This window comes from Lactuca serriola, chromosome 7 (genome assembly GCF_051521515.1).
Source record: "Lactuca serriola cultivar US96UC23 chromosome 7, Lser_US96UC23_V15, whole genome shotgun sequence".
Taxonomy (NCBI): domain Eukaryota; kingdom Viridiplantae; phylum Streptophyta; class Magnoliopsida; order Asterales; family Asteraceae; genus Lactuca; species Lactuca serriola.
In genome coordinates this window covers 117,993,527-118,016,659 of record NC_136414.1, presented here as the reverse complement: position 1 = coordinate 118,016,659, position 23,133 = coordinate 117,993,527, and positions in this window count along the sequence as shown.

Genomic DNA, 23,133 nt, shown 5'->3' with positions numbered 1-23,133 from the left:
AACTAAAGTTTTAACTTAACTTTACTTGTTCCAAAACTTGAGGGCAAGTTTTGTAAACTTTCAAAACTTTTCATTTCTTGTAACTTATGAGTTTAATAGAGTAATAAAATGAGGACTTTTCATTTTTCCTAACTCTTGTGTTCTTTTAATGGTTTTTAATCCAAGAGACTTTTGGTTTTCCATAACTTGAGGACAAGTTATGGACTCCATTAAAACACATTATGATCATGAATTAATCTACCACATAGGTTACAAATAATTCCTATGATCATCTAAACATCATAAGAACAAGAATATGAATATGAACACTTTCAAGAATCAAAATCACATTTAATCTTTGTAATTTTGATAACTAGTTGTTGTAAATGAGTTAGAAAAGACATTACACCTTCTAAAATAAGTTTTCAAGTACCAAAACATTTTAGGGTAATGATTCTAATCCATTTCCAGCAACTCAAGTCGAAATTCTGCACTCTGTCGACCCTACTCGCCGAGTGCATAAACCTACTCGCTGAGTAGGTTGAAGATACACATGAACTCGACGAGTCCTCCCGATGGACTCGCCGAGTCCATCAGTCAGACAGCAAGATTTTCGACTTTCTTCAACTTTTAAGCACAAATAACAAATAAACAAGCATAGGCTCTGATACCACTGATGGGTTTTGAGCATTCTAACACTTCCTAAGTGTACATGCAACCCTAATAACCTTGGATCTATGTTTGTCTAATTATCATGCAAAGTTGAATTCCAAGGTTATATTCCTATCTAGCATACATGGGGAACAATTTTAACTTGAATCATAGATAGAATAACTTACCTTGTTGTTGCTTGTGTTCCTTGAAACCTTGTGAGCCTAGCACCCCAAGTGTGATGCCTCAAATGCTTCACACAACACCAAATGCTCTTGGAAAGACTCTTGAGATAACACACACTTGTCAAAATCGGCCAAGCCCTCTAGTTTCTTTTGTCTGACCGATTTTGGTGGAGAATGGGATCTTTATATAGTGTTGGCACATCTAGGGTTACACCATGTAAACCCTAATGTGTCATGACTCTTCATTTCCATGACCCATGGGTTTGTAACTCCCATGGAGCATCCATGGAGCATCCTATGGGTAGAACCCAACTTGATAATCCATGGAGCCTCTTAGCCCACTATACAAGATATGGATGATTTACATAATCAACCCATATATTTAATTAGTTATCCTTTGATCACTTAATTAATTCCAAATTAATTCTTGATCAAACTAATCAAATAATATTATTAATATATTAGAACTTATAATATATTAATAATCTCCAAGTGTTATTTCTCTCATTTAGTCTAACCAATTGCATGGTGCCATGCAACCCAAATGGACCATGCCGGGTCGGGTCAAGTACAAGCCCGAAATAGTTATGGACTTAGACACCTTATCCAACAAGATATACTTATGGTATTTTCAAAATTGATGAATTTCTGAATGCTGCTGAGTTGGTTAACATTGTCAATGAAAGTTTGACAAAGAGTGAACAAGTGAAAATCATAAAGAAAACTGAAAATTCAACTCTTGCCTCACAATTCAATTATGCTGATATTGATGAAAATTCTGATAATGTGAGTGAAATCAGTGAGATAGAAGAGGAAGAAGAGGTTGATTGTTCTCAATTGTCAATCATTAATATCACATCTAAGATCAAAGGTAAAGAAATAATAGTTGATTCAATAGTAGAGGATAAAATTAATAAACCTTCAACTTCGCAACATTGTAAATTTGATAATGTGGAAGTTGAAAGCTGGAAATCTGATGACACAGATGTAAATAAAGAAGAAAAGAAAGTTTCAACAGAAACACCTCAAAGGGTTGTGGTTGATCAAGTGTTTGAAGATACAAAAGAATTTGACAAAATTTTAAATGATAAAGGCGCACATTATTTGGAAACTAACACTGTGGTATTTCCAAATTTTGTATGTACTGATAAAACCATTTTTCCAAATCAAGTTTTTGTCACTACTGGAAATGCTGAGAAAGTTCATCCTGAGTTTAATAAAATGATTGAAAAAGATAATCAAAAGTCCACGATTGAAGGTTTTTTCGCAAATCAAAGCACAGAAGAAAGCAATTTAACCCAAAATCCTTATGTGTTTCAAAAACAAAAATCAGAACAAAAATGGGTGGTTAAAGGTGAAAAATCAAACAAAATTTTTGAAAAAGTTGATAACCCAAAGGTTGAAGTGAAAGTAAATTCTCATGAATTCAAATTGATGGTTGGAAACTATTCAATAGAAAATAATGTTTCAAAAAGAAAAGCAAGAAAAGCAATATTCTGGCAAGTTGTGTCTAATGAAAAATCAAGAGATGAAAAAGAACAAATTTCAAAAAAATCATCAAGTTTTCATAAACAAATAAAATCTGTTGACAAGGTTCCATATATTCGCAAATATGACAACAATCGAAAATTTGAGAATTCGCAAAAATTTGCAAATAATCAAAAGTTTCAAAATGTTGGCAAATTCACGAATGCTTCATCAAGATTGAAGAGCTCAACTCAAGCCAAAATGAAATTTTCACCAAAACAACCAAATTTTCCAAATCCTTCAATATCAAAACCAACCAAAGTTTCATACACAAAAGGAAAATCTGATGTAAGTACGATCAATCATTGGTTTGAAGGAAAAGGAAAGAAATATCAAAGTGGGAAGTTTTCAGAAGAACAAATCAAAAATGCATTTGATAAGTTCACAAATAATTCTTCAATTGATAGTGCATCATCTCATAATTCGCAAGTTCCAGTTCAAAAATGGAAACCAGTTATCAAAAATGCGAATGTTGTGAAGGATAAGATTACAATTAATGGAAATCCAAAATTATTGAATGACTATATTTCAATATCTAGAACTGATGATGTTGATATAATGGATTCTGTTACAAACAAAGTGAAAACATGGTTTTTAAATTCCAAAAGTTTGTTTCATTTTACTAATGGTGGACCCAAAAAGTCTTGGGTTCCTAAATTTTTCCAATAAATGCAGGTGATATGTGACGAGCAATATGATATGAAATGGTACATTGATAGTGGTTGCTCTCGTCATATGACTGGAAGAAAGGAAAATTTGCGAGATTACAAAAGCTTGGAAAATGCTGGAGTAGTCAAATTTGGAAATAATCACAAGTGCCAAGTGAAAGGATATGGGAAAGTCACAAATGGAAACTTCACAGTAAACAGAGTGGCCTATGTTGAAGGACTTCAACATAATTTGATAAGTGTGTCACAACTTGTTGTAGGTACTGGAAATCAAGTGGTATTTAATGAAGAAGGAAGTATCATTTCAAATGCAAAGACGAATGAAATACTCCTAAAATCCAAAAGATATGGTGATATGTTTACACTGGACATCAAACCGATTGTGGGAAAACCAGCTGTATGTTTACTATCAAAAGCATCCAATGATCTTAGCTGGCTTTGGCATAGAAGATTGTCACATTTGAACTTTCGAAATCTAAATAAACTTGTAACTGATGATTTAGTTCGAGGGTTACCAGTACTAAAATTTGACAATGATTCTTTGTGTGCAGCTTGCGAACAAGGAAAACAACATCGAAAGGGTCATCCGATTGTGATAGATTCAAAAATAGTAGATCCATTGGAACTTCTTCACATTGATCTATGTGGACCATCAATTGTTGCAACAATAAACAAAAAGCGGTATATTTTAGTTGTTGTAGATGATTTCTCTAGATTTACGTTGGTGTTTTTTCTCAGGTTGAAATCTGAAGTTGCTCAAACGATGATTGATTTTATCAAAAAGATTGAAATTAGTCTGAAGAAGAATGTACGAAAAATTAAATGTGATAATGGTTCTGAGTTTAAAAATCAAACTCTTGACATTTTTCTTACAAGCAAAGGCATTTCACATAATTTTTCATCACCATATACGCCACAACAAAATGGAGTAGTTGAAAGAAGAAATCGATCTCTATGCGAAGCTGCCAGAACCATGTTAACATATGCGAATCTACCTCAATATCTTTGGGCAGAAGCTGTGTCCACAGCATGCTTTACTCAGAATCGATCATACATTCATCGAAGATTTAATGTTACTCCATATGAAATAATCAATAATCGGAAACCTAATGTAAAATTCTTTCATGTTTTTGGTTGCAGGTGCTTTATCATGAATCTCAAAGATAATTTGTCCAAGTTTCAAGCTAAAGCTGATGAAGGCATCTTCTTAGGATATTCACAGAATTCAGTTGCATACAGAGTGCTAAATAAACGAACAAGAAAAATTGAAGAAACATTCAATTTGACATTTGATGATTACTATCTTAAACAAATTGATAGTAAATTCGATAATAAACCAATACTTGTGGATTCAAATACTCAAATTGATAATTCTAAAATAAATGATTTCTGACAGGGCAATTGATGCAGAAAATAATGCTCTTGATAATCAAACATCAGAATCCTCAAAACATACTGATGAATCAACGATAACTTGTGAAAGCACACCAGATGTTAGTAGGGAGGAAGAACATCAAGTTGAGGGGGAGCCTTCGGAAAATCAACAAGAACATCAAATTGAGGGGGAGCATTCGCAAAATCAACAAGAATATCATTTTGAGGGGGAGTATCAAGATACAGATCATGTTGAGGGGGAGCATGATGAAACAGAGACAATTAATCTTGATACAAATGAAGAATTTCATGAAGTTAATGATAACTTTTCTGTTGCAGGATCTGAAAATGAAGATATGTATGAAGATGCACCATTAGAATTTGATCCAAATTTTCCACCACTCGAGAAATGGACAAGAAATCATCCAAAAGAACAGGTAATTGGTAATCCACAAGAAGGTGTGTTGACTAGAGCTCAAATTCGTGCGAAAAATGAGGTATTGAATGAAAACCAAGAACTTTGTATGTTTAATGTTTGTATTTCGAAAATAGAGCCAAAAACTGTAAAGAATGCTATGGAACACTCAGATTGGGTTGTTGCTATGCAATCTGAATTGGCAGAATTTGAACGAAACAAGGTTTGGAGATTAGTTTCTAAACCCTCTGATGTTTCAATTGTTGGATTAAAATGGATTTTTAAAAACAAAACCGACAAAGATGGCAATATTATTCGAAATATAGCAAGACTAGTGGTTAAAGGTTATTCACAACAAGAAGGTATTGACTATGAAGAAACATTTGCACCTGTTGCAAGACTTGAAGCAGTTCACATATTTTTAGCCTATGCAGCTCACAAAGACTTTGATGTTTATCAAATGGATGTTAAATGTGCATTCTTAAATGAAAAACTCGAAGAAACAGTGTATGTTGAACAACCACCAGGATTTGTAAACAATGAGCATCCTGATCATGTGTATGTCCTTGACAAAGCTGTATATGGGTTAAAACAAGCACCAAGGGCCTGGTATGCAACACTTACAAATTTCTTGAAACAATCTAAATTTAAACAAGGATCAGTTGACCCCACATTATTTCGCAACAAAGTTGGGAGTCATCTAATGCTTGTTCAAATTTATGTTGATGATATTATCTTTGGTTCAACTGATCCAGCATTGTCAATTGAATTTGAAAATTTAATGAAAGGTCAGTTTGAAATGAGCATGATGGGAAAAATTAATAATTTTCTTGGTTTAAATATAAGACAGAACAGGGAAGGAATCTTAATTAATCAAGAAAAATATATGAAGAACTTGCTTGAAAAGTTTGGAATGCTTAATAGCACAAAGCTCAGAGTACCTATGGCAGTAGGAACAAGACTAACTCCTTCGTTAGATGCTCCTACTGTTGATCTGACACTGTATCGTAGCATGATAGGGTCTTTATTGTACTTAATTGCAAGTAGACCTGATATTATGTTTTCTGTTTGTTGTTGTGCTAGATATCAAGCTAATCCAAGAGAACCTCATTTGACTGCAGTGAAAAATATTTTTCGATATCTAAAGGGAACCGTTTATTTAGGACTTTGGTATCCTGCGAAAACAGGATTTTTCATTCAAGCTTTTTCAGATTCCGATCTAGGAGGATGTACTTTGGATAGAAAAAGTACGACTGGTGGATGTCAACTATTGGATGGAAAGTTAGTGAGTTGGCAATCAAAGAAACAGACTTGTGTGGCTATATCAACTGCTGAGGCAGAATACATATCTGTGGCTGCTTGTACTTCGCAAATTATTTGGATTCAGAGTCAACTTCGTGATTATGCAATAAACATGAAAAAGATTCCTTTGTATTGTGATTCACAAAGTGCAATTCGCATTTGTCACAATCCAGTGCAACATTCAAAGACAAAACACATTGCTCTTCGATATCATTTTATTAAAGATCATGTGGAAGATGGGAATATTGAAATTCATTTTGTCAAAACAACTGAACAACTTGCTGATATTTTTACAAAACCTCTTGATGAAAAATCATTTGTTCGAATTTTAGCAGGTTTGGGGATGATTAATGTGAATTCAATTTCATCAACACAAGAGTAACAGTTTTGATCAGCAGATAAGAGTCAACATCATTCAGAGGTTACTGTTCATTCAGAGGCTTCGCATGGCTTCGCAACCACGTCTTTTCGCATTTGAGCTCATAATAACTACGGTAAGGTTTACGCATAATTTTTTTAATTTTGAAAAATCAAAAATCCAAAAAGATTTTATTTTGTTTGTTCTTTAATTTTGAAAAATCAAAAATACAAAAAGATTTTATTTTGTTTGTTCTTTAATTTTGAAAAAATAAAAAATACAAAAAGATTTTATTTTGTTTGTTCTTTAATTTTGAAAAATCAAAAATACAAAAAGATTTTATTTTGTTTGTTTTTTAATTTTGAAAAATTCAAAAATCACAAAAATATTTTTGTTTTCTTTGTTCTTTAAATTGTGTATGTTGAGAATTTAATACAGGGCTACAATGCGAAGAGGTCATACATTAGTGTTTCTGTGGGAAGGTATTAAATTTCTTTTACAAAATAGTTAGGGTGTCCCTAGAAGCATGCTGCTGTATGTAGACCAAAAAGCCTCAATATGACTCTATGTGTGACAAGAAAGCCTTAATGAAATTCTCTCAAGAAAATTTCTTCCCAAAAAGGCTTATATTCGCATAAGTCAAAACGAGCTACCTTACTCTTCTCAAATGAGTTAAGAGTTTTCTGTTTTGTCCAAATATAACAGAGGTACACTTCGATTCTTAACCAATCTTTTTAAACCAAACAATTCTTACACTCCAAATTTTTTTTGAAAAGATTTGTCCTTGAGGTCTTTGATCAAACCAATTAAAACCTAGACAAATCACAACTCTGTGTTTAAGATCTAACATCATGAGTCCGTGATGAAAGTGAAACCCAAAAATCATACACCTTAAGGAATTGACGGGGAACTTTGTTCCAGAATTTTACGAAACCTTTGTTTCAGTATCAAAAATTTCGAAACTTCAAATCATATTCAATTCGTATGTGTGGTCTTGATCAAATATTTACAACCAAGAATATTTGTTACCCAACAAGATCCAAAACAAATTTTCTTTTGAATATGATTTCACTGTAAGTTTCATTCGCAAATTCTTGTCATGATAAATATTTTCACAAGCCAACTTGTCACTGACTACACTGGTCAAACAAGTAATTTCATTTACAATTTCTCACCTTATGTTAAGGCTGATATGTAATGAAATTTCAAACCAACTCAAAATGCCTTTTAAAAGAAGCCCTTTGATACTTATTTACAAGTATTCGATTGTAATTCACGGGAAACTACACAAGCAGTTGATTATTTCTCTTGATGATTAACGAAGCAACCTTTGCCTGGGGTTTTACTGCATTCATGTCAAATTAATTTTCTTTTGACATCACAACATTCAAAATTTTCTTGATTCTTATCTTATTCCATTGGCACAATGCACACACGAAATCCTTGAGGTTTTGAGTAAAACCAACTCAGACTGATGATTTCGCAAGTTTGGCATATGACTTCACTTTAAATCCCAAAAGTGAAAGAGCCTTGCTTCCATGCGAAGGGTTTTATCGGTTCGGATTCTATAACGGATACTTGACAGGCTGTATACTCAAAATGGTTGGTATTCTATCCGGTTTTCGAGGAGATGTGACAGTTACTTTTTGAAACATAGTCATCTTTTACAGTAATGATCCGAGTTTCAAGGTGCCACATCGGATAACATTAAATGTATCCCGCTTTAATTTCAAATCAATTTTGAGTAACCTATAAAAGGGGGATCAAGAACACTATGTAAGGTTACGCAAACAAGAACTCTCACAAAACTTCAAAGCTTACACCTTGATCCAAACTTCAACTTTCTTTCAAACCCTAACAATGGCAGCCACAAATTCCAACACTGATGAGGTTCTTTCTCAATCACTAATGAAGATTCAAAGCACCAACTACCAAGTTGATCCCACCGTTTCTGCGTATCAAGAAGACTTGAAGATGCTTATCGTGGCTTTGAAAAGATCACCGTTATCAACAGCAATGTTCAAGTCATTCCCCGTTCCAATGGTGTGGCTATCTCGTGCTGCTTCCACGGCTTCATACAATCACACGGCGGATGTGATTACTTTCAATCTCATCAACAACAAAAGGGTTAAACTGTCAAAGAATTTGTTCGTGGAGTTCTTGCAGATTCCAAACAACCCTCCCTTTGTTAAACATGTAAACTCCTAGATCATTCATATGTTTAATGAGATGGGACATCAACCGAAGTTGGAGAAGATCAGTGACTTCAGGAAGTCAGGATTGCCATGCATCTGGAATTTTCTTTTTGGCATTTTTCTACGGTGCCTTACCGGAAGATCAGTCGGCTTGGATAGAGGAAGAATCGAAGTTTATGCCATGGTAATGGGTATCTACTATGACATCAATGTCGATTACGTAACTCAGCTGTGGAAAGAATTTGTGAAAAGCCTGGAAAACACAAATTCGGAGAAAGGCATCTCTTGTGCCAGATACTTGAGTTTAATTTTGGAGAAAGTTTATGAGAAAGAAGCTATTCCAATAATGCAAGATGTCGAAGTTGCTGAATTTTCCTTCTACCAATTTCCCAAAGTGGTTGAAGATGATGAAGCCATTTTTACTCGTGTGGCTCGTATTCCGGATGCGATGCTTCGCAAAGTTTCTCCCACTCACAAAGTGTTGGTGAGATATTTGCGAAACATTGATACATCTGATCAGACAGGCGTATTCCCCGATGTTGCTACTCCATCGAAGAAGAAGAAGGTTAGCAAGAAAAGTGTGAAGGGTTCATCTTCACCAACTGTACAAGATGAAATTGTTCCAACTGAAGAAACCTTAGCCAAATCGAAGAAGGAACTTTTACCTTCCAAGTCTGGAGTTTTAAAACAAATTCGCAAAGCAGAAGTAAGTAGTAAAGGAGTTACTATTCACAGTATTCCTACACCAGTGTCTCTAGGAAAGAAACGCCAAAGGGCTGAAGATGTTGCGAAAAACATGCAACACACGCTGGTTAAACGGAGAAAAATGGTGATTCGCAATGAATCATCAGATGAAGAAGTCGTTCCCGAAACTCCACCTGTCACAACTATGGTAAATGTCTCTTTACCAATACCTTCAACTTCACAAATTTCTACTACTATTTCACAAACCCAACCACTCGAAATAGTTCTTACCAAATCAGTTACTGAGGAGGTACCTATTTCGGATATGGTTGTCAACGTATCTGATACGGGGGCACCTATCCTGAGTGTTGCATCCACAATACAAACATCCTTACCTATTACCACTTTATCTACCACTTCATCCATCTTTGATCATGCTCTTCAAAATCCATTTACCACACTTTTTCCATCCCAATCACCTGAAAATCCTCCACCTTCGCAACAAATGTCTGATCCTGAAGTCGAAGGCGGTGCTTTTGGAGGAATTCTAGATGACATTCCTTTTGATTCAGACGAAGAAGACATTCCTGATCATATGCTGATGACAGGAAAGCAGTTTAAAATACTGAATCAAAAGTTAAAGGCTATTGTCCAATCGCAAGTCGATTCTGGGAGAATGTCTTCGATATCAGCAATGGAGGTTGATGTCATGATTAAAGGTGCTGAGAAAAGAATCATGGAGAAAGTAGATCAGTCCGATAAAAACAATGAGCTCAGAGTGAAAGCACAAGGGAACAATTTTACGTCTGCAGTTGAAGATCTTAAAGCTGCTACAAAAGAACGACACATTCTTTTTGTACAAGACGTTAAGAAAGTTCGTGAGGATGTCAACTTCAAAATTCAGGAATTGAAGTCTGAACTTGCGAAGGATCTTCAAGATGTGCATACGAGACAAGCAGATCTTCAAAAGCAAATTGTGGAAATTTCTTCTCAACTCCACAAACTCAATAATATAATCCTGTTGTTGAAGATCAGAAAGCGACCACAATGGAGAAGTTTGATCACTTGATCAAATTGGTCACTGAGCTTAAATCAGCCGTTTCGCATTCATCATCTTCGCAAATCATTACTCCTGAATTCTTGTCTCTAAAGATTAACACTTTAGAACAAACTATTCAAAAGGCTCTTGCTCCGCTTACAAACTTCACTTCTTTACTTCCGAAAGGTGCTCCACCTGTTTTCATAGGGGTGCAAGGGGGAGATAAAAGTCAAAGAAAAGAAGACGAGGCTAAAACAGTGGGAAAAGTGATTTCCACTCAACTGATTGCTACTCTTCCCATTCCTACAAAACCGATTTCTTCAACAACAATCACCACAAAAACAATTTCCAAGGGAATTGTTATTGGAGAAAACGAAGGAGGTTCAAGCTCAAAACCTCAGAAAGATGTATCAGGAAAAGGAAAAGGCATCTTGTATGAAAAGTCGAAGGAGGAGTTAAAAGCTGATGTCACAACTGGAAATTTTGTGTTATGTAATTTATACATTCAAGCTAATGTGAATCAAAAACTTAAGAACATGTGTAACACCTATGATTATGACTTCAAAAACTTCAATCAAATACATTATACAAGTACTACAAATAGTCACTAAACAATTGGAAACCCTAGAAGTCCTTGTTTAAGTCCACTTTGGACTAGGACTCCCTTATTGGATCCAAATGGACCAATAAGCTTCCAATTAGACTATCATGGGCTTAGAACCCTAATTGGGCTCTAATTGGACCCACACTAATTTATTTCAACATTTTGGGCCATATTGGGCCTAGAATGAAATGAATTGAAAGCTTTGATCCATGAATACCCTAAACTAGTTCAACAAAAATGGAAAAAAAATCATACTATATTCTTTTATGAGAAAATTCACCCAAATTAACTCTAATATTAGGCTTAGGGGCAAAGGCCCAAATTCTTCCTTTTTCCCTTTCAAATTCTCGGCCCAAGGCCCAAGTCCAAGAAGAAATGGAAGAGTTGACTATTTGCTTGCCACCTCATTAATATCCAACATGTTTCCATGCACAACTCATACTTCTAGGAGCATATCACTTCAAAGATCACATCTCTTCTTCCTATCTCTCTCACTCTCGGCCATACACCCACACACACTCACAAAAATCTCTCACACTCTCTCAAGAACATTCCCCCCTCTCCACTCAAAAATCTCGAGTTTTAGGAAGCATTCAAGAGGAAATTTCCACAAATTCTTCATCCAAGGTAAGATTATGCATGGATCTATGATTTAGATTCTTTTTGTTATCAAAATCCCTTCCTAATCTATGCAAAAATCGTGATCTTGCATCCTAGAACCATCTCAAACTCGAGATCTACCAAGGAAAGGTGCTAAGGCCAAAAATCACCAAGTTTTCTTCCATCTTTTCTTCCAAAAACCGAAAATCACACCCTAAGGTGAGCTTCATACCCCCTATTTTCTGTTTTTATGAGTTTTGTGGGGGGGGGGGGGAATAAAAGTGAAAGTGTAGATCTATATGTGTTTTGTATGCCTTGTATGATTTACATGCTTACATGTATGCTTTTGTGTGTTATAATGTTGGATCTAGCCATAAAACCCCTCAAAACCGAGATATATCTTATGTTAAATGATTTTAGCATCAAATATATTTCTAAATATAAAGTGTTTCAAGAAAAATAGCTATGTAGTTAGTAACAATTTTCTTTGGGCTAAAAACACAAATTTTGGGCCTAAAATGTGAAAAATACAAAATTAAGGGCCCAAATTGACATACCACGAATTCTGATGGATGAGGTGTGCCAAAACAGTTTCAATAAAACAATTTCTGGAAATTTACTCATTTAGAGGATTAAAAACATAAATTTCAAGCTTAATGGGCTAAAAATGACACTTTCGGCCCAATGAGGCCCATTATGCGAGATTTCCTGTTTTGGAGGGTCAAAACTGTATTTTTCTGTAAAACAGTGGACTATAATTGTTCCAAGTCCTTTTCAAAGGTTTAAAATGCTTTTAAATTTAAAAAGGACCAAAATTGCAAAAATCTTACAATTTGGGCCAAAATTGTCAAAGTTGCGAAAAAGAAGGGTTATAACCGAGAAAATTGCATTTTCAGGGACTTAAACTGTTTTCTATGAAAAATATGCTGAAAAATAATAATTTCAATAATTTTTGGTGTTAAAATGTCAAGAAAATTGATTTAAGGACCAAACCGGAAAGTATTCAATTAAAGGGGTGAAAAAGTAAATTTTACAAACAATGAGGGGCTGAAACAGAAAACTTTCAAGGCTAAATCAATACATGCAACTTGATCAAACAATGGTACCGCGACTATCGACGAAATACAATACACTACAATACCAAAATCGTTGTAAAACGAATTGGTTCGGTCTCGAACCAATGAAAATCCGAAGCTACTAACATGGCGACACTACGATACATACAAATAACGTGTGGGAACTCAATTTACATGCGAGTGTGCACAGACATCTACGCACCATCTTTGGGCCCCAAAAGTGTAAAATCTTGTTTGTTGGGCCTAGCTAGCCCAACGACCTGATCTTAAGGCCCGAAGACATTTTTTTTCTACGAAGTGTTGGGTTTCACCGACTTGGCACAACGTAGAGGGACTTTCAATGGCTTGTATACTACTGGTCCCCAAGGGTCCTTTGGTATTGCTAGTAAAGTCTACATTTTTTTGCGAGGCGGGTCGGGGACCCCTCGTACACATTTTATCCCCAACCGGTTAATAGAGTCATAGAGGTCTTCGTGTCCTCTTTCTCTTCAGATGTGGGACTACACATAGTCAGGGCGGTTAGATAACGTGATTAGTACGGACGACGCCTACGGGATCGTTAGTATAGCTATAAACTGGTCGTTTGTGTAATGCGTGTTTGTAGCAACTAATCATGCTCAAAATAATCCAACGTCGCCTGGGACTGACACTATACGCTATGCAATGGTTTCAATGTAACTTCATGTAATTCAAGAATTAGGAAAACATCGGGTTTTCCTAGGGTTTTCAATACATACAGATTTGAAATGCATACAACTTCAATGAACAATTTTTTTTTACAAGTATAGAAACAAACAAGCATACCTATGGATCTTCACAAACGTTTTCAAAAGCTTTTTCTTTTCAGAAAATATCGGATTTTCTGGTGGTTTTCAAACAATACAAACATTGGATTTCAAACATTACTTATGAACTCACCAACATTTCATATGTTGACGTTTTTCAAAATACTTGTATTCTCAGGGAACCAGTGAACCAAAGGAAATCATATTCAGTGATGGCTTGCAGTGTATTGATGTACGAATCGAACAATTTATTTTTGGGAATGTAATGTTTAAACAATATACTTCATGTAAATTCTACTGGTTGTACTATATTAATGCATGGTGACGAATGTTGTTATGTTTCATATATTCAATGTTATGGTATTCAATTGAGTCACGACAGCCCCCGGACGTTTCCGCCGTCTGGTTCGGGGGTGTGACAGGTTGGTATCAGAGCTTTGTTTATAGTGAACTAGCATGTCGAGCCACACATTGATATGCAACTATAAACCAAAAAGAGGGACTAACAGAACTCTGAACAAAACAAGTAAATAAAACACGCTTGCTTGCATTAGGGATAAGAACCTAACGCCGAATCAAACACAATAATGCTGGTATCTCGGTTAATTCGGGACTGTTCTTAGTGATACCAAGGAGTGAATGTAGCCTGATCAACTACATTCTCTCCAAAGTAAAACTAACACACGTCTTGATGAGATCGGGATAGCTAGGGAACCTAAAACTATACCCTTTATCACCAAAAAGAGAACGTTTGCTTGGTCTGTACAATAGTCATAGCATCCTAGGAATAATGTTAGCATATTTACGTACTCGCGCAGACAGCATGGCTGGTTTTCATCACCCTGGAGACCCCTATTTCCCTAATCAGGGAAACAACGGGTGGCTAGAGGAGGAGGAGGAGCCTGAGGAAGAGCAGCAGGGTATTCGGTTTCATCAGGCTCTAGCAGCTCACGGGATGCTTGAGGACGAACCGGGAGAGAATCCGGAGGAAGCACACCACGTCGGACCCGACGAATATGTAGACACTGACTACGAATTTGGAGAGATCGACAACGACGACGAGGAAGGTCAAGTCGGGGACCAGGACCCCGTCCTGTCATGCGAGAACGAGACACAACCAGATCACCCCGCTCCACCAGTGAACCCCCCAAGAGAGAACCGTTCCCTCGAAGCTGAGATCGCCGCACTGCGACAACAGCTGTATGCTATGGAAGCTCGGGCAGTGCGAGCCGAGCATGAGAGGGATGAGGTTATTGGAGACATGGCAGAGATGGCGCAGCTACTGGCGCAACATTTCAGCATATGACTTCGGCACCACCTCCAGACGTAGCACATCGCGATTAGGGATGGACTTATCGTGGTAGGACATTAGGAACTATATTATGTACTCCGGCTCTATGTTTAAGTGACTACACTACTCATGGAGCCGTTATGATGTCGGATTAGTGTCACTTATGTATGCTCTTACGAGCAAATTTTCTTGTATTAAATGTGAATAATATTAATGAACTTTTGTGTGTCTTGCTATGATACTACCAATTGTTATGTGTTGAGACGTTATGATTGTATGCCCGATGGTAGTAATGTTTAGGTTCGTACCATACACCTAGTTAGTAGGATCACAACCTCATAAAAACCACGTACACTCAACATCTTTCCGTTCCGTGACAGAAAGATGCCTCTCCGACCTACTCGCGGAAACCCAGGACCAACTCCACCCGAAGTTGACTCCACAGCATTCCAGGCAGCCGTGTCTGCTGCGGTCACCGCAGCTATGGCACAACTCCATCAGGGGAATAATGGAGGAGGCAACGGGCAAGGGGCAGGAAGTTCGAACAACGGGATGAATCAAGGACCTACCAAAGCATGTACCTACAAGGACTTCACAAACGCCAAACCACGAACTTTCAACGGCACTGGAGGAGTGATCACTCTGAAGCGATGGATCGAGAAGGTAGAGTCGGTATTCGAAATATGTGATTGCCCCGAGCAGATGAAAGTGAAGTTCGCGGCCTGCACTTTCGTGGACCAAGCACTCACTTGGTGGAACGGACACATGGAAGCTATGACGCTCCCTGTCGCCAACTCTATCCCCTGGGCAGAAATGAAAGAAATGTTAATGGCTGAGTACTGCCCTCGAGGCGAAATACAAAAGATGGAGCAGGAACTATGGAACCTCACTGTGCAGAATGCGAACATCGATGCCTACATATCGAGATTTAGCGAACTATCTCTGTTGTGCCCGGGTATGATTACATCAGAAGGAAAGAAGATCGAACGATTCATCTGGGGACTGACACCTCCCATTCAGGGGAATGTGATAGTTGCAAACCCTGAAACGTTTGACAGTGCGAAGAGATTGGCAAAGAGGCTATATGATCATAACAACAAGAAGGGCGAGAAACCAGTGGAGACTGAGAAGAAGAAGGAGGGTGATGGTAAGAAAGGATGGAACAACAAGAGAAAGGGGCGTCAGGGCCCTGAGGCCTCTAAAAAGCAGCAGACAGTGGCAGTTAACGCTGTCACCGCACCGGTTCCAGCCACACCACATGCTCCAGCCTCAGCTGCTTCAAATGCTTCAAGACCTTATTCCGGTAATTTTCCCAAGTGCAACAAGTGCGGTTTCCATCACCATGGAGAATGTAGGGAGTTCCATTGCACCAGTTGCAACCGAAGGGGACACACTGCAAGGTTCTGCAGGACTTATCCTTCCCAAAATCAGAGTCAGGGAAACAATCAGAACAACAACAACAACAACCACCGCAATAACAACAACACCAATGCCGGCGGCAACAATGCAGGGCCTAGCCACACCTGTTTCGGGTGCGGAAGGACGGGGCATTTCCGCCGGGATTGCCCTAACAACAACTCAGGAAACAGGGGAGCAGGAAGAATGCTGACTATGGGTCAGAGTGATGCAGTTCAGGACCCCGCAGTTGTGACCGGTACGTTTCCCCTAAACCACACTTATGCATGCATCTTATTTGATACCGGAGCGGAGCGAAGTTTCGTAAGCGAGAAGTTTAAACATTTATTAAAACAACAACCCCAGCAGCTAAATGAAACCTATACGGTGGAAATGGCCAATGGGAAAACCGAATCCACTAGGGAAATCTACATCGGATGTACCCTAACCCTCAACCAACACGTTTTTCGAATAGACCTAATGCCAGTATCAATTAGGAGTTTCGATGTGATTATCGGCATGGATTGGTTAAGCCCCCACCATGCTGAGATTATGTGCCACGAGAAGGCCGTTCGCCTTCGTCTCCCGAATCACGAAACCCTAGTAATTTACGGAGACAAACCTAGCACGAATCTTCGTCTTATCTCGTGCATCAAAGCACAAAAACATCTGCGAAAGAACAATTTGGCGTTCTTGGCTCACATAGTGGACAAGACCAAAGAAGAAACTAACATCCAAGATATTCCGGCAGTGTGTGAATTTCCGGACGTGTTTCCTGAAGATCTTCCAGGAGTACCCCCAGAGAGACAGGTTGAGTTCCGAATCGACCTCGTTCCAGGAGCAACTCCTCTCACTAAATCACCATATTGGTTGGCTCCTGCTGAAATGCAGGAATTGTCCAGTCAACTCAGTGAGCTTCTGGACAAGGGGTTTATCCGACCTAGCTACTCGCCATGGGGAGCTCCGGTGCTCTTTGTCAAAAAGAAGGATGGATCTTTCAGAATGTGCATCGATTACAGAAAGTTAAATAAGCTCACTGTTAAAAACCGCTACCCACTCCCACGAATCGATGATCTATTCGACCAGCTCCAAGGAGCTAGTTATTTTTCTAAAATAGATTTACGGTCCGGATACCACCAACTCAAAGTCCGAGAAGAGGATATTCCTAAAACCGCTTTCCGAACCCGCTACGGACATTATGAATTCGTCGTAATGCCCTTCGGTCTAACAAATGCACCTGCCGCATTCATGGACCTAATGAATCGAATCTGTCGACCGTTCCTTGACAACTTCGTCATTGTGTTTATCGATGATATCCTCGTCTATTCTCGAAGCAAAGAGGAGCATGGCCAACATCTCCGACAAGTCCTAGAGACTCTGCGAACGGAAAAGCTTTATGCCAAACTCTCCAAGTGCGAGTTCTGGCTCCGGAGTGTGAATTTCCTAGGCCACGTAGTTAGCCAAAACGGAATTCATGTGGATCCCTCTAAGGTCAAAGCTGTGGAAGGATGGGCAACTCCGACCACGCCCACATAAATTCGTCAGTTCTTAGGCCTAGCAGGCTACTATAGGAGATTCATCCAAAACTTCTCTAAGATCGCCAAGCCGCTTAACTTGCTTACGCAAAAGGGCGTGCCATTCAAGTGGACAGACCGACAAGAGATTGCGTTTCGAACCTTGAAGCAAGCTCTCTGTAGCGCTCCTGTACTATCTCTACCTGAAGGAACGGAAGATTTTGTAGTCTACTGTGACGTGTCGAATCAGGGTTTAGGTTGCGTTCTCATGCAATGTGGAAGGGTGATAGCATATGCGTCCCGCCAACTAAAGACGCACGAAGTAAATTACACGACCCATGACCTAGAACTGGGAGCCGTGGTCTTTGCTCCAAAAATTTGGAGGCACTACCTGTACGGTACAAAGTGCACCATCTTCACAGACCACAAGAGCCTCCAGCACATCTTGAATCAGAAGGAGCTGAACATGAGACAGCGAAGATGGGTGGAATTGCTAAACGACTACGAATGCGAGATCAAGTACCATCCAGGTAAGGCCAACGTGGTAGCTGATGCATTAAGTCGGAAGGAGTACACTAATCGCCGTACGAAAACGCACTCGATAACCATTCAGTCTCATCTGGCCACTCAAATTGCATCAGCCCAGTCAGAGGCTATGAAAGCGGAAAATAGAACTAGCGAGGCATTGCGCGGGATGGAGAAGAACCTAGAAGCAAAAGAGAATGGGGTATACTACTTCACGAACCGTATTTGGGTCCCAAAAATCGGAGGATTTAGGGAGACCGTTATGAAGAAGTGCCAAAATCTATCATCTCGGATAGGGACAGTAGGTTCACATCGCGCTTTTGGCAATCACTCCACAAGGCAATGGGAACTCATCTCGATATGAGCACCGCATATCACCCACAAACGGACGGTCAAAGTGAACGAACCATTCAAACGCTTGAAGACATGCTTCGTGCATGTGTGATAGACTTTGGAAAGTCTTGGGATACCCACCTACCGTTGATCAAATTCTCATATAACAATAGTTACCATTCGAGCATCAAGGTGGCTCCTTTCGAAGCACTGTACGGGCGTAAATGTAGATCACCGTTATGTTGGGCTGAAGTAGGTGACACCCAACTAGCAAGAACGCATACGTCGGACAGGGCACTAACAGGACCGGAGATCATTCGCGAAACCACAGAAAAGATCGTTCAGATCAGAGCTCGATTGCAAGCATCGCGTGACCGGCAAAAGAGCTACGCCGATAAACGGCGAAAACCCTTAGAATTCCAGGTCGGTGATCGAGTACTGTTGAAAGTCTCACCCTGGAAAGGGGTTATACGTTTCGGAAAACGGGGAAAGCTGAACCCGCGATACATTGGACCTTTCGAAATCGTCGCACGAATAGGCCCAGTAGCATACAGACTACAACTACCCGCGGAGCTAAACGGTGTACACCCCGTGTTTCATGTCTCTAATCTGAAGAAGTGCCTATCAGATGAAACCCTTGTCATTCCTCTTGACGAAATCGAAATCAATGAGAATCTCCTGTTCGTCGAAGAACCAATCGAAATCATGGACAGGGAGGTGAAGCGTACTAAGCAAAGTCGCATCCCGATCGTGAAAGTACGGTGGAACGCAAAGCGTGGGCCAGAATTCACATGGGAACGCGAAGATCAAATGAAGCAAAAGTACCCTAACCTATTCTAGCAATTCTCAAATCTAGCTTTCAAACAGAATTTCGGGACGAAATTCCCTCTAACGGGGGGATGATGTCACAACTGGAAATTTTGTGTTATGTAATTTATACATTCAAGCTAATGTGAATCAAAAACTTAAGAACATGTGTAACACCTATGATTATGACTTCAAAAACTTCAATCAAATACATTATACAAGTACTACAAATAGTCACCAAACAATTGGAAACCCTAGAAGTCCTTGTTTAAGTCCACTTTGGACTAGGACTCCCTTATTGGATCCAAATGGACCAATAAGCTTCCAATTAGACTATCATGGGCTTAGAACCCTAATTGGGCTCTAATTGGACCCACACTAATTTATTTCAACATTTTGGGCCATATTGGGCCTAGAATGAAATGAATTGAAAGCTTTGATCCATGAATACCCTAAACTAGTTCAACAAAAATGGAAAAAAAATCATACTATATTCTTTTATGAGAAAATTCACCCAAATTAACTCTAATATTAGGCTTAGGGGAAAAGGCCCAAATTCTTCCTTTTTCCCTTTCAAATTCTCGGCCCAAGGCCCAAGTCCAAGAAGAAATGGAAGAGTTGACTATTTGCTTGCCACCTCATTAATATCCAACATGTTTCCATGCACAACTCATACTTCTAGGAGCATATCACTTCAAAGATCACATCTCTTCTTCCTATCTCTCTCACTCTCGGCCATACACCCACACACACTCACAAAAATCTCTCACACTCTCTCAAGACCATTCCCCCCTCTCCACTCAAAAATCTCGAGTTTTAGGAAGCATTCAAGAGGAAATTTCCACAAATTCTTCATCCAAGGTAAGATTATGCATGGATCTATGATTTAGATTCTTTTTGTTATCAAAATCCCTTCCTAATCTATGCAAAAATCGTGATCTTGCATCCTAGAACCATCTCAAACTCGAGATCTACCAAGGAAAGGTGCTAAGGCCAAAAATCACCAAGTTTTCTTCCATCTTTTCTTCCAAAAACCGAAAATCACACCCTAAGGTGAGCTTCATACCCCCTATTTTCTGTTTTTATGAGTTTTGTGGGGGGGGGGGGGGAATACAAGTGAAAGTATAGATCTATATGTGTTTTGTATGCCTTGTATGATTTACATGCTTACATGTATGCTTTTGTGTGTTATAATGTTGGATCTAGCCATAAAACCCCTCAAAACCGAGATATATCTTATGTTAAATGATTTTAGCATCAAATATATTTCTAAATATAAAGTGTTTCAAGAAAAATAGCTATGTAGTTAGTAACAATTTTCTTTGGGCTAAAAACACAAATTTTGGGCCTAAAATGTGAAAAATACAAAATTAAGGGCCCAAATTGACATACCACGAATTCTGATGGATGAGGTGTGCCAAAACAGTTTCAATAAAACAATTTCTGGAAATTTACTCATTTAGAGGATTAAAAACATAAATTTCAAGCTTAATGGGCTAAAAATGACACTTTCGGCCCAATGAGGCCCATTATGCGAGATTTCCTGTTTTGGAGGGTCAAAACTGTATTTTTCTGTAAAACAGTGGACTATAATTGTTCCAAGTCCTTTTCAAAGGTTTAAAATGCTTTTAAATTTAAAAAGGACCAAAATTGCAAAAATCTTACAATTTGGGCCAAAATTGTCAAAGTTGCGAAAAAGAAGGGTTATAACCGAGAAAATTGCATTTTCAGGGACTTAAACTGTTTTCTATGAAAAATATGCTGAAAAATAATAATTTCAATAATTTTTGGTGTTAAAATGTCAAGAAAATTGATTTAAGGACCAAACCGGAAAGTATTCAATTAAAGGGGTGAAAAAGTAAATTTTACAAACAATGAGGGGCTGAAACAGAAAACTTTCAAGGCTAAATCAATACATGCAACTTGATCAAACAATGGTACCGCGACTATCGACGAAATACAATACACTACAATACCAAAATCGTTGTAAAACGAATTGGTTTGGTCTCGAACCAATGAAAATCCGAAACTACTAACATGGCGACACTACAATACATACAAATAACGTGTGGGAACTCAATTTACATGCGAGTGTGCACAGACGTCTACGCACCATCTTTGGGCCCCAAAAGTGTAAAATCTTGTTTGTTGGGCCTAGCTAGCCCAACGACCTGATCTTAAGGCCCGAAGACATTTTTTTTCTACGAAGTGTTGGCTTTCACCGACTTGGCACAACGTAGAGGGACTTTCAACGGCTTGTATACTACTGGTCCCCAAGGGTCCTTTGGTATTGCTAGTAAAGTCTACATTTTTTTGCGAGGCGGGTCGGGGACCCCTCGTACACATTTTATCCCCAACCGGTTAATAGAGTCATAGAGGTCTTCGTGTCCTCTTTCTCTTCGGATGTGGGACTACACATAGTCAGGGCGGTTGGATAACGTGATTAGTACGGACGACGCCTACGGGATCGTTAGTATAGCTATAAACTGGTCGTTTGTGTAATGCGTGTTTGTAGCAACTAATCATGCTCAAAATAATCCAACGTCGCCTGGGACTGACACTACACACTATGCAATGGTTTCAATGTAACTTCATGTAATTCAAGAATTAGGAAAACATCGGGTTTTCCTAGGGTTTTTAATACATACAGATTTGAAATGCATACAACTTCAATGAACAATTTTTTTTTTTACAAGTATAGAAACAAACAAGCATACCTATGGATCTTCACAAACGTTTTCAAAAGCTTTTTCTTTTCAGAAAATATCGGATTTTCTGGTGGTTTTCAAACAATACAAATATTGGATTTCAAACACTACTTATGAACTCACCAACATTTCATATGTTGACGTTTTTCAAAATACTTGTATTCTCAGGGAACCAGTGAACCAAAGGAAATCATATTCAGTGATGGCTTGCAGTGTATTGATGTACGAATCGAACAATTTATTTTTGGGAATGTAATGTTTAAACAATATACTTCATGTAAATTCTACCGGTTGTACTATATTAATGCATGGTGACGAATGTTGTTATGTTTCATATATTCAATGTTATGGTATTCAATTGAGTCACGACAGCCCCCGGACGTTTCCGCCGTCTGGTTCGGGGGTGTGACAGCTGATGCTGAGGCTGAATTGGAGAGAATGAGACAAGTTCAAAGCATCATGAGACAAAGGGCAAGTGATCCTCCCTCCATGAACAAAGGAGATCCTGCGAAACTTTACTCTTACGAAACAATAGAGTCAAAAGTTGTGGGTAGGGAGATGTATGAGTTCGAGAAAAAGCCTAAAAGAAGTTACGATATTGCGAACTCAGATCATTGTCAGCTGGACTTCCCAATTAACGAAATGTTGTTCATCACAGCTCAATACAAGATCAGTGAGAAATTCGATAATCCGGATGACTACACTCATATGAAAATCAGATTTCATGCTGTTCTTGGGAAGAATCCAGATGAAGTTTGGTCCCTGATGAAGATCAAGAAGGTGTTTACAATAAAGAAGGATGTTCTATTTGAAGACATGCTTCAAAACTTTCGATATTTTGTCATCAGAGCTGACAACAATCAATATGACTTCACAGTTGCTGATTTTCCGTTGATGAACTGCAACGATCTTATTCAAGTAGCTCTGATACTGAAGCATATGGAAGAAAACAAACTCAAAGCCTCTGAGACAGATGTGTTCAAAGTTGGATTCACACACGTAAAGACATACATCGATAACTATTTCGATTGTCTTGCTCTTACTGATGATGAATTAGCGAATGTGCTAGGAAGAGAAGTTAAAGTTCCATGGGAAGATACTTTGACACAATCTGCTCT